The sequence below is a fragment of the Styela clava genome, chromosome 10 (genome assembly GCF_964204865.1).
Source record: "Styela clava chromosome 10, kaStyClav1.hap1.2, whole genome shotgun sequence".
Lineage (NCBI taxonomy): Eukaryota > Metazoa > Chordata > Ascidiacea > Stolidobranchia > Styelidae > Styela > Styela clava.
In genome coordinates, this window is record NC_135259.1 from 19,819,122 (window position 1) to 19,831,682 (window position 12,561).

Genomic DNA, 12,561 nt, shown 5'->3' on the forward strand with positions numbered 1-12,561 from the left:
TAATTCATTATTTATTGATAAACTGTTGGAAAAATCATTCATTTTTTTTACTACACTACTTTGTCATAGACAAATGTAAAGCTTGGCCGCTACGCCAATCTGGATCTGGAAATAACAAATATGTTGAGACTATTTTGTTGCGTTAATTGTTCAAATTGATGAACCTTAAATTTAATCTACGATTCCTTGGTTGGGAGTCAAGTATTAAATTATGTTTACTCTTAATTATATTAGTGGTATTCTTATGAAGGAGTTGAGATCTATCATGGTTATAAATCCCTTCTCCAACTTTGACACAATTGGCAACGTTATTTTACTGGGCAGGTAATTTATTCAGCGGAATAACAGTATTCAAAACCTGCAGTTTAAGATAAGAAAACCGGATATGGAAATTAAAATATCCTTCAAACTTAGAAAATTACTCCATTTGTTGTGAAGTAAAGATTTTTTTGATTAAAGAACAAACGCATTAACAACAACTATATTTAACAAAAGACTCATTTGTCGATGACCTCCCTAATAATACGTGTTGTTCATTAATAAATAATAATATAAAATTGAAATCAACTAAAAACGTGCAAGTAAGTAGGAAAAAGATGCTTATAAACATTTTAAATTAAATGATGACAGGAGAAAGATTTCGAAACAAGAAATGAATCTTAAAACAATAAATACATTGTATGGGTGTAACTAACTGACCGAGAAAGGGAAGCCCTTTAATGTGAATCAAGCTTTAATTGTTTACGAGCTATAGTAACCAGATATGATATAGCAAAGAAACTTTCTTATGATAAGACATACGATGAAGAAAATGGAGACAACAATTAAAACATTACAGCGTAGTCAAACCAACTCCAGTATACGTTTGGAAAATAATCAAATAATTAGTCAATGAAAATTTGTGCTGAATGTTATTACTTGATATTCAAAGAAAAATAAATATAACTTTCAAATTTAAATCATGAATCTTCCTGCGTTCCAGTCACAGAAGTGTTCAATAAAAATGATCTTGTATCAATAAATGTTTGGTATTAAAATATTGCAATGAAATAGCAAATTGAAATCTTCGTATGCTTCAATGGTTATTTTAGTTTATTTTTATTTTTTTCTGAACTTCATCTCTGTGAACTTAAGGGCTTGCAATTTTTTGAAGCTAAACCAAATAACCGATCTAGCATCAGATTGCCCATGCTGGCGAAAGACGCCGTTCAGACTTGATTGATAGCAATTGTTGTGCCACCAGGCTCCTTTGTAGAACTCCGCACAGCTGCTCGACAACCTCCTATCATTATCAGAATCTTTTGTAGAAAACTGCATATTGGTATGACGCGTTAATGAATCACCAGCTGTTCCAGAGTATTCTCCAACTAGCAATGTATAATTTTCGCTCGTAGATGAGATTGAGAACGTCTTGAAAAGAAATAAAGCCTGATTCAATGATATTTCTGGAAAGCTAAATGAACATTTATCAAACAACTTGTGCGACGTTCATATTGGTAATATAAGATGGAAATTGAACTAATGTATTCTTGTAGGGACATCACACACAATATCCGTAAAATTAGATTCTTTTTCGAATTACTTTCATAATAATCCCACTACTGATGACATGTGACTCAAAATTGTGGCGGTGGAGGAAACTTGGTTTCCGGTCAGTGAATATTATTGCAGTTTATATGCGAGAGGATTACCATAATGATCGATCAATTAATACTAATTGATGAAGGAGATTTTATTCAAGGATTTATTATTTACTCTCAACATTTATAATTATAAACTGTATTTTAATACCCATATTTAGCATACACATTGTTTCCATTAAAATCTTCCAAATCAACTCTTAGTTCGTAACTTCCGTTTTTAGTCAGTTGATAGATTGTTTTCAAGCCCGAATATGAAGAATGTAAAAATATGATATATGAATGAAATTTGAAGAAAAACAAAAGAATTGCTGGCTGCATTGCATGCACAAGGTCAAGTGGGCTATAGTTTTTAAGTAATAATCTCAAACTTCCATAAAATAAGATATCCGCAAGCTTTACAGTGTATTTTAGTTTTTCAGTTAATATTGATTTATAGGCATCCCGGCGTTTTTTTCTACATAGTACTTTATAAAAACTATAATCGATTTAAAATGGGGATGAAATGCGCAAGCAAACAAAATCAGTCACTGCCCAGAAATCTTCAAACTGGGAACCCAACTTCTGAATCACATTAGAAATCATCTGCACTAACGAGCATTTTCGCAGACATGACTGAGAAACATGATACATAACCGGCCTGGCACCAAGAATAATAACTAATATAAACGAAATAGACAAAACTGCAAAGCATTTGGTGGATTCTTCTGCATAGATATGTTCCATTATTTGTTCAATAAAATTTGCTACTTAAGGATCGGAGCTCAAAAGAATTTGTTGGCATCTGGACACAAATCCAGTATTAAGATAGCCTATACATTTTATGTCGAAACGCACAATTTTATTGTTTTTATTTACTCTGTCGACATGATTTACACCCACCTAACCACATTTCTTTATCTTTTTCACCAAATCCATTAACATAATCGTTCCATCCTCTGTAGAAGTTTTCTGTTCCATCCATTCGTCTTTGAAATACCTTGGAAATATAACAAATGCAACGTTTATTCTGATCAAGCAATGATTTTATATTTATTGACAGAAACGCACACTTTCCATACGTTTTATTCGGGCGGGAGCATACGTTTAATTTGGGCGCAGGCCGCAGGTTCAAACTTGGATTATCAAACGCAAAAAACGTCATTATTGCCTTTCGATTTTCTCATTCTTTTGGCGGCAGTTACTGCTGCCAGGTCATTTTATGAATTTAGGAGATTTATCGTTTTACTTTACTTTTAATTCGTAAATTGAAACTTCCTGTCATTTTTCTCCAATTTTGAGAAATGATGGCGACATATCAGTACAAGCAACAGCATTGGGTTTTTGCCGAAAAAACTATCAAGATGTTTAATAATGCAACATATCTTTGGGGCTAAACGGAAACTATTATCCTTTTTCGCTCGAATCGAATGTACGAAAAATAATTTCATGATTCAACAAAGTCCCGGCACAATAATGTCTCCGCAATGAAGATAATCTGGTTGAACAGATGATCGCCTTAACTTCGCGTAACCGCTGTAGTCATGTCGATTATATGAAAGCAACCACAAAAGCCATTATATTAGGAAGTAGTTGAATACATGTGACATACTGTCCATCCGCCTCCATCCGTTACGATATCGCAGTAAACTTCGACAGGTCTGGCTCTTGAGTCCGGGTAAATATCAAAGACTCCACCGGCGGTGCTTTGGATTTTTGCAAATTTACGATTTACACTTGTGCAATCTCTCGGGAAAACTGTAAAATAAAATGTATGCAGTACTGTAAAGACGTTCAAAATATCGTTTAGAAATTCGTCTACCAAAATGCCAAAGCGAATATCACCGTGACAACCTGTAGCTTATTCTTATTCTATACAATATTGCTCCATATCTTGTGATTGGTATAAAAAAAAATACTCAACCTACGTTATTGTATAATCGATTTCATGAATTGTTGATGAAAATGATCCAAAGTTGAAATATCTTCAATCGATTGATTTATCCGAATCTGTTGTTCATTAAGTTTGGAGTAAATTACGTCTGAGGCTGTAAAAAGTACGAGTATGTCGTTCATTCCCTGCAATGCATGCAGATTGACGCTTTCGTTGACCAAGTGAGATGACATACGACTCCAATACGAAACTACTGACTGGGCAACGTATCAAATTATGTATATCTTCGGATGTAGAATAAAATATATTGCTAACACACACACGCATCTGTAACTATAATAGAATTTCCATGAAATAATAGAATATAAGGAAACGCGCTGAGATAACAATTGCTATAAAAAACGATTCAAGCATGAAAATCATGTTTAAAAAGTGTGGGAAAGCTGCATCCACTGCGTCCATTTTTTAACATACATATAATCTTTTTCATTTATTCAGAGACTATTTTCCTAATGGTTTTTTGGCAAAAAGGGCAAGGCGGTTCTAAATCTTCGTGTTAACAAGTCGAACCATTTTCAAAACAGTAAAATTACCATTTTCTTCTCTCCATTTCAATCTAGCAAATGACTGGTCTCCTTGGTGTGCCAATTGCTCTTTCATGATTTTCATCTCACTCAAGAGCTGTTGATATAATTAAAGTGTTTTTTGTGTTCACACGTAGTTTCAGGAATTAGAGAAACAGGATGGTTTCGATTCTCAAGCCAACGAAAGTCAGTTTATTGTGAGAATATTTTTAAGATCATGGAAACAATTAACTCGTTACCGAAAATATGCTTGCGCCCATTGAATTTGAGACTAGTATTTGCGGTTCACGCCATGCAGAACAGCATACCCTTCTATCCTATTTTATGACATTTAAATCAGGTCCAGTCAGTTCAAACGAACCATTTTTAGGTTTCTTTTTCTCAATAACCTTATTAAAAGGTTCTCAAAAGTTCGCATCAATTACTGCTTTATTTTCATGTATATACAATTTCCACGACATCCAGAAATAGGGAAAATTTGATTTGAAGTTTCATTAATTGAATGGGGGCGTATGGATGTTTTTGACAAAATTCGCTTGCCCACTCTGTTAAGGAAATTGACTGTAATGACTGTTCATTATGCAAACGCATTCGCACTTTCCGGTATATTATTGATAGCATATATAATAACCGCATATACATTTTACCTGTGTGATGATCACAAGACCAAAAACAACAAGCTCAACAACCAATGATAAAAATATTGCCAGAGCAAGCAGCCCTCTTTTTACTGTTGTGTCTTCAATATCTGAAATGATATTAGAATTTACTCGTTATCCAAACATACCGTAAACCGAAAGTTCAGCGATTCTGTAACCAACAAGGGTTTCAGCAAATTGAAGAATTCTTGATAACTTTTTCACAAGGTGACGTCACGCCACGCCAGACATGAAATAATATATTTCCACGATGTAAAATAGCAATGGTAAAATTATCGAAAACGAATAAACCACTTTACTAACGTGTAAAATTGAAGTCAAAATACCTTTGCGCTTTTGTGGTTGAACGTGCGTCGTTTCATAAATATTGTCATTCGCTGGCAAAACGTTACTTTTATTTGGATTGTCTGGAATTTCAGAATAGAATCTCGTCTCGGCTACAGACATCTTGACAGGTCTATCCGTTCTCGCAAACGACTCTTCCCAAGTGTTCAACATTAATTTGTATGCGAATTATATAGATGGTTATTATGACTTAGTCTTGTAATGATTAGATACATTTGCGTGGTGTAATCTGATGATCAAATATAACATTTGAAGCTTTGAAATAAAAAGTTTGTCATGAGTGACGTCAATTCCTTGGGCGATTAACACACACGTTTATATATTCAATTGCTTATTACCACTATACTGTACTTGTATGTACGTCAATGCATAACATTACTTATTTTGAAACGATAATGTCAGAGAACGAAGACTTATCGATCGAAAGTTAGGGGATCCCCCAAAACAGCGCTCTTACTCCATAATGACACCTTGTGTCCCATCACTAATTAATTAATAACTTGCTAATTATACGACATAATTCATCCAAAATCATGGGGCTTCTGGTCCGACATATGATGAATGCACATGCAAAATCTGGAGCAGATTCAATCTCGCTTTCGGGAGATATCGCGTGCATCTAACAAACAGACAGACAAATACCTATCAACATACTTACCGATTAAAATCGATAAGTAATAATATTATACGATGCGTCAGTAGAATATAAGATAATAAACTCACGAAGCTGGACTTGCTCATTTTCAAATAGATCAAGGTTAGACTTCTTCATACATACATAGGTCAACTATGAACACTATTTGATTATCGTATTGTGCTGCGGTGGATTTGACAATAAAGACATTGCCTCGTTAATGTGTATGACAGGATTGTGGGATTGTTGGAGTTTAGGCTGTTACCGTTGCGGTTCGTCGTTTAACGACAGGCAATATAACCTATGTAACCAACCAACAAGACTAAATATACTTTGGTACCTATACGCTTTCTGAAATCTGAGACATGAAATCTCCTTTGGAAAGATTAAAATATTACCAATTCAGAGATGTTTTGTGATTAAACCCTATCTAAGATACTCATACAGTGTGTGGAATGTAATTTACTTCGAGCACGAATTAAATTTGTTTAACGAGCATTGCCTTACTAATGGATAGCAGCGCCAATTTATGGATATTGAAAATATCAAGCGGCTAAATGAAATATAACAAGAGAGCTACGCCCAAATATATGGACACGTCTGTTCGCAGTACAGTACGGTTTACCGTACCGTCAGATCACAGTCTACAAATATATTCACACCAAGCGAAGCAGTACAGTAGGACACAAAATGGCGTCCAATGGCCGCAGAACGTTTAATGACGTCATAGCAAACAAAAACAAATCTCACAGAGCTAACAGAAATATTTAAAATGAATAAAATAGCCTTCTGGGGAAAAATGTTATCTTCAACCACTGAAAATTTCAAAGCAATTGGTCCAGTATTCGAAGAGAAAAGTGAGTTTTTAATATTTCCACTAGGTGTGTTATTCTGTGTCAAACAACAAGAACAACATAATATTGAAACGATCGTTATGTCCACTACGTGTCCAATTATCCAAAATATTAGTTATCAGTTTACTTTCAAACATAGATGTGATATGGTCTTATAAAAGCATGTGCATATTTTAGATGAGTAAGAATAGCATAATATCATTTCACGAAAAAACAAGCATATCTGTAAGTTTTCGTTAGATCATAGTCTTCAGACAGAAAAATATATTTTTTGGCACAGCGCTGTTTGATTAAGTTATATCTTATTTTGTATGAAGAAGTCTATTTCGTTAAACTATGATCTAACGAAAGCTTACAGATATATTTGTCATTTCGTGAAAAGAGATTATGCTATTCTTATTTATCTTCGTAATGCTATTTCGTTCAAGCTTCCTTGTGGGAACTGACACATATGAACCGGAAGTGGGAAGTAAACAAGAAAAAAGGACATGTAGTTCAGTACACAATATCGTGATATCCTCAATTTTACCCACTTCAAAGAATATTCGAAATATTTACCAGGTTGTATTGAGACGACCACGTCTATAACAATGTTCGATGAATGTTTTCTCGAGCATCGTTCTTTCCGTGACAATGGGCAATAAGTCGACAATGACGCAATACTTAAAATTTAAAGCGGACACTCTGTCACTTTTTTGCGCAGACAAATAATCAGACATGGGTGAAAAGTGAACAATACCTCATTTTCGTGGTTTTGCGTTTTATTTGTCAGTTTTAGCTGTTTTTCCAAACATTAGTTGTAATTAAGTGCCATTGTGTTCTTCAAGAAGCTATAGGCGCAATAATCAAATACTAATCCCGAAAAAGCTTCGATATAGAGTATAGACTATTAGGCTAAAACTAGCTACCAGCACCACACGCGATTAAAGGTTTTTATAAGTGCCAACTCGGTAAAGATATTTGTATTGAAGATAGAAAATCCATTAATTTGGGAACCATATTATTATTCATCCAATGCCCCTAAAAGTGCTTTCAAGCAAGTTCCTTTCTCGGTAATTTACCAGACTGTCGGCGGTGCAGAGATGTGTCGAGCAGTAATCGATGATGTCACCAAATGGGATTTACAACGGATACTGTTTAATATTAAATATGGTACGTGAGGTTTTATATTATTATTTTACTTATAATCAGAAGAAAAGTAACGAATTTCCATTGAAATGCTTTATCGCTGCGAACTCAGAACTGATTTCTAGTTTGACATTGCATATTGTTATGACATATTATAAATATTTACCCTGTTATGGAGAATTTTGCAATAAGTCTACACCTGCATTTATTGTATGATTTTTGTGTATTTTTATGGAAAATAAGTAATTTGCAGACTGGATTCGATTTATACTGCATTTTGAGTCTTTAACCGGTTATTTTTAAACAATTCCAGGGCAAGTATGTTTTACCGGGTTTTCAGATCAGTCGTTATTTTTTCACCGTTACCGTATCTCCGAGATCAATCCATAACTCGTGTTTCGTGACATTTGGGTGTTGGGTTCACTGTATTTGGTTTAAGTGCTTTAAGAGTGATTATGCATTTTATTTTTATACCTCCTCAAACTTGGTTGGTTGTATCAAGCTTTACGGATGTATAATTACAAATACAGTACAGCTTGTTTTTCTGCTACAGTTTGGAAACGCAAGAAGATGGTTTAGTTAAGTACACGGCAACGGTGTTTTTGAAGCCGATTGGAAGAACTTACGTGGCGATACTTATTTCCGCATATGAGAGAGGTACGTCAAAATATTTCCTATGTATTACAGTATTTGGTTTCTAATATCCTGCCCTTAAGTGACCTACCTGCTCACAAGAAGCAGATTTATCATATAAAACAAACACGGTACCATTACAAATTTCACACACACGCTTCAACCTATATCATAGTTATTTACAACTATCAAACTAATGTAGTCTATCAGTTTGATGGCCGTAGTTTTTCCACAGAAGTGACGCTTAAATGAAATTTGAACTTAAATGGAATTGGTTTGCACTCGATGACGTTTCTTTATTAACAATTTCCTATATTAAAGTGATAAGAATGTGGAACGTAATATTTGATGGTTTTATGATTTTTATTATATTTCGCGATAAGTGTGATGCCCTATGTACGTGATTCCAGGGCCGGAATTGTTATGAACAAACCTACAACTTGTAGTTATAAGTTTGAAAATTTATTCAAGATGAGCTTACATGATTCGCACCTCAAAATGGCAACTCGACTTGGAAGCAATGTTTGCCCTTACAGAATCGTCTGCATCTTTGAAATAACCGATAAATGACCGCAAGCGTGAGTGCTTTAGGACAGGAGTGTCCCAATAAATTTACTGACATAATAAATTGGGTACTCCCGTAGTATATATGTGTACCAGGTATTTTTCTGCAATTCACCAGTGATACGTTGCGTTTCTATTAATAAATCAAATATCTCAATGGTCACTACGTCTTCCGAGGAGCTGTAGTTTAGTTGCAATTATTAAAAATTATTCTTGAAAAATCTGTCACATAATAGGCTGTGATCATCTATCAGTATTTTGAATGGCATTTGGATAATATTGCAAATAGGAATGCATATTTAACACTCCTTTCTTAAAAATAAAATATCCTGAAAAAGTTTTATAAATATATTTGTTAACCAGACAAGTGAGAATAGAAAAAAAAAATTGAAAGATCGCAAGGCATATTCGAAAGTGCAAACTAAATCATCGGCTATTGAAAATGAGTTAAAAACCGGAACTTGGTTATTCTAACTAGGAAAGAAATTTAAGACAATTTGAATGAACACAAACCAGATATTAATATATACTTGTCTACAATTCGAATAAGAAGTTGTTTTTGACTCTCTATATGAACAGTTTGGATACTCCCGTAGTGTGTGTACCAGGTTAGGGTTGAGCCATAATTTTTTTTTCAATTTTTCCCTATTTCAGTTGTCGCTTGTGGAGTCGATAGAAAACGTGCTGCAAAAACAAATTAACCATTCTTTAACCCAGTTGTTCTTAAACTTTACGAGACAGCCGAACTCTTACGTAACTCTGGGGGCTTACGTCGAACCCCAATGTTCTGAACTGTCAAAACCATGGGATCCACTAGAACTGTATACGGGTGAAGTCATTAGTGCGCAAAGTATAGAAAATGCAACTGCCGCCAATTGACAGAGCATGAATTTGTTACATATAGGTATAGGTTTTTGGAACATGTCATATTGAAGGGGTATCAACATGGGCCTGTTTTCCTGCCACCCAGGACGAGTTTCTGATAATGGAGTTTTTTATACCTAACCTCAAAATAATTCGGGAAATAAACAAATTATAGATGTGCCATACATGAAAATTGATAAATTGATGGTCAAGTAAAAGTGAGATGTTTGCTTATTAATAATTAAATCATCAAACTAAGCAATAAACACACATGTATCTACTGCCCAAGCAGCTGCCGCTATGGCCTTTCCCTACGTATCAACCACCAAACTCCATAAGTGCGCAACTAGTTATAACAACGTAAATTGCAACAAGAGAACATTTATCCAAACATGTCCCGTTTTTGGTTGACATCGTAGTTCATTCAAGGGTACTCCTGAAGTATGTGTACCAGGTTAGGGTTAGTTAGGCCATAATTTCAGGTACAAATACTACGGGAGTCACTTGGCTAATCCCCAAACTCGTATTAGAACTAAAATAAGGAAAATTGGAATAAAATTGTTGCCTAACCATAACCTGGAACACATACTACATTCCTGTGTCCGCCATCTTGGTACGCATACTTCAGGAGCACCCATGAAAGACGGAAGAGTTTTTCGGACAAACTTGGAACCACCACGATCATTGTGGTGTAACCTGATACACCATGTCGAAATAACCTTTGTTGTGCCACAATAACGTCAGCAGCAGGGTCCTTGTTTGCAGAAAAATAGCTATAATTTGTGCGGCTGGAAAAGGGGAAACTATACTTTAAATATCAATCAGTTGCGCTAAAGGATTTTAAAGCAGTAGCAAATTTTATGTACTACTGAGTAATATAAATATGTTATTATAACAACAAAGGTTTATACGAAATGATAGACATGGCAATACAGACTCAATAGCGAGTATTTAAATTATCAGATGGTATAATATTTGAATATTGTTCATAAAAACTTTGTGACGGCGATAATATCATATTGTTATATCATAGAATGTAAGATATAATAAGCTTCCGTTGGTCAATGCATAACTTTATACAAAGAAAACAACAATGATCAATGCAATATTTTGAGTATATAAGTCATAGGGATATGTCTCAATAGGGAATTCATCTAATAATAAAATAGATAGTGAGAAATATAACAGAAAGTGTGATCCAATGCAACAATGACCTACATTATTTTGCAGAGTTTTAAATATAGCAGTAAATGCAAATACGAATGGTTAAAAATAGAATGCGCTAAATAAGAAAGTTTTTTAGCACAGGTATCGAGCGAAGTGATGTCACCCTATATCTCGAACAGAGCTTTCTGTATATTTTCAGCAGATCTTCATTTTTGGTGTGGTTATAAAACTAAAAGATTAGACATTGGCGAAATAATACAACAGACTTTTGTTGTATGAAATAATTAAAATGTTACTTTACATGCAGCAATGTTATTGGGTAATTATGCTCTTCTCCGAAATTTCATTTCACCAAACTTCAGAGATTGGAGTTTAAATTTCCACTGATTCCATCTAATGGAATACCAAGTAACTCGCCCGTCCTGGTAATACATCCCATTCAGATTAGAAACATAACAATCTTTGTACCACCAAGCCCCACTGGAATCGATTGCGCAGCTACGGGAATAAGAATCGTCATTATCAGAATCTTTTGTAGAAAACTGCATATTGTTATGATATGTCAATGAATCTCCAGCTGTTCCATTATACTCTCCAACTAGCAATCTATATTTATCGCTTGCAGATGTGATAGAGAACGTCCTGAAAATATATGAATCTCAATTCTAATGATATTCCGGGCAGGTTAAGTGAACATTTATTAAAATATATCGTGCGACGTTCATATTGGTAATCTAGAATAGAAATTTAAACAAATGTATACTTGTAGAGACATCACACACAATATCCGTAAAATTAGATCCGATTCCACTTACTTTGCCCAACTTACTAAACTGCTGTATGGCATGATGTGACTGAAATTTTGTGACGGTTGAGAAAACTTGGTTTCCGGTCAGTGGATATTACTGCAGCATATATGCGGGAGAATTAGCAGAATGATCGGATTATTAACACTAGTCGATGCGGGTTCATTATCCAAGATTTATTATGATGGTAAACTGTATTTCAATACTCACCCATATTTAGCATAAGCAGCGTTTCCATTAAAATCTTCCAAATCAACTCTTAGTTCGAAATTTCCATTTTTAGTCAGTTGATGGATTGTTTCCAAGCCTGAAATGGAAGAATGTAAAACATATTAACATATAATAACTTTGATTATTTGAAAACGTTTGCGTTTGTGATAAATTTAATGATTATCTAGCAGTTGGGATATTTAATCTTTGAAATGAACTACACCGACCTAACCACATTTCTCTGTCTTTTTCTCCAAAACCATTGACGTAGTCGTTCCATCCTCTGTAAAAATCTTCTGTTCCGTCCATTCGTCTTTGAAACACCTTAGGAATATTACAAATGCAGTTAAAATGTAGGGATAATCGATCATAAAATGATTTTATCTTTAATAGCAGTTGCCACGGACCGTAAAGTTCATTTTTAAGTTGTATAAATATTTTTAAGGGTTCATGTAAAGCAGGATCGTTCAACCCGTGGCCTGCGGAACATTTCGAGATGCCCGCGCTGTATTTTTTAGAATTGAATAAAAAAATTGAGTGAAACTATTTTTCGAGCGATGTAGTATACAAAGATATGATACACACGATTTGTTTATTTTC

General features: G+C 34.4%; 1 pseudogene; it reads right to left on the minus strand.

The window, feature by feature from the left end:
* Positions 1–1,098: 1,098 nt before the first annotated feature.
* LOC144428043 (microfibril-associated glycoprotein 4-like) lies at positions 1,099–5,210 on the minus strand (annotated as a pseudogene).
* Between the last annotated feature and the right edge of the window lie 7,351 nt (positions 5,211–12,561).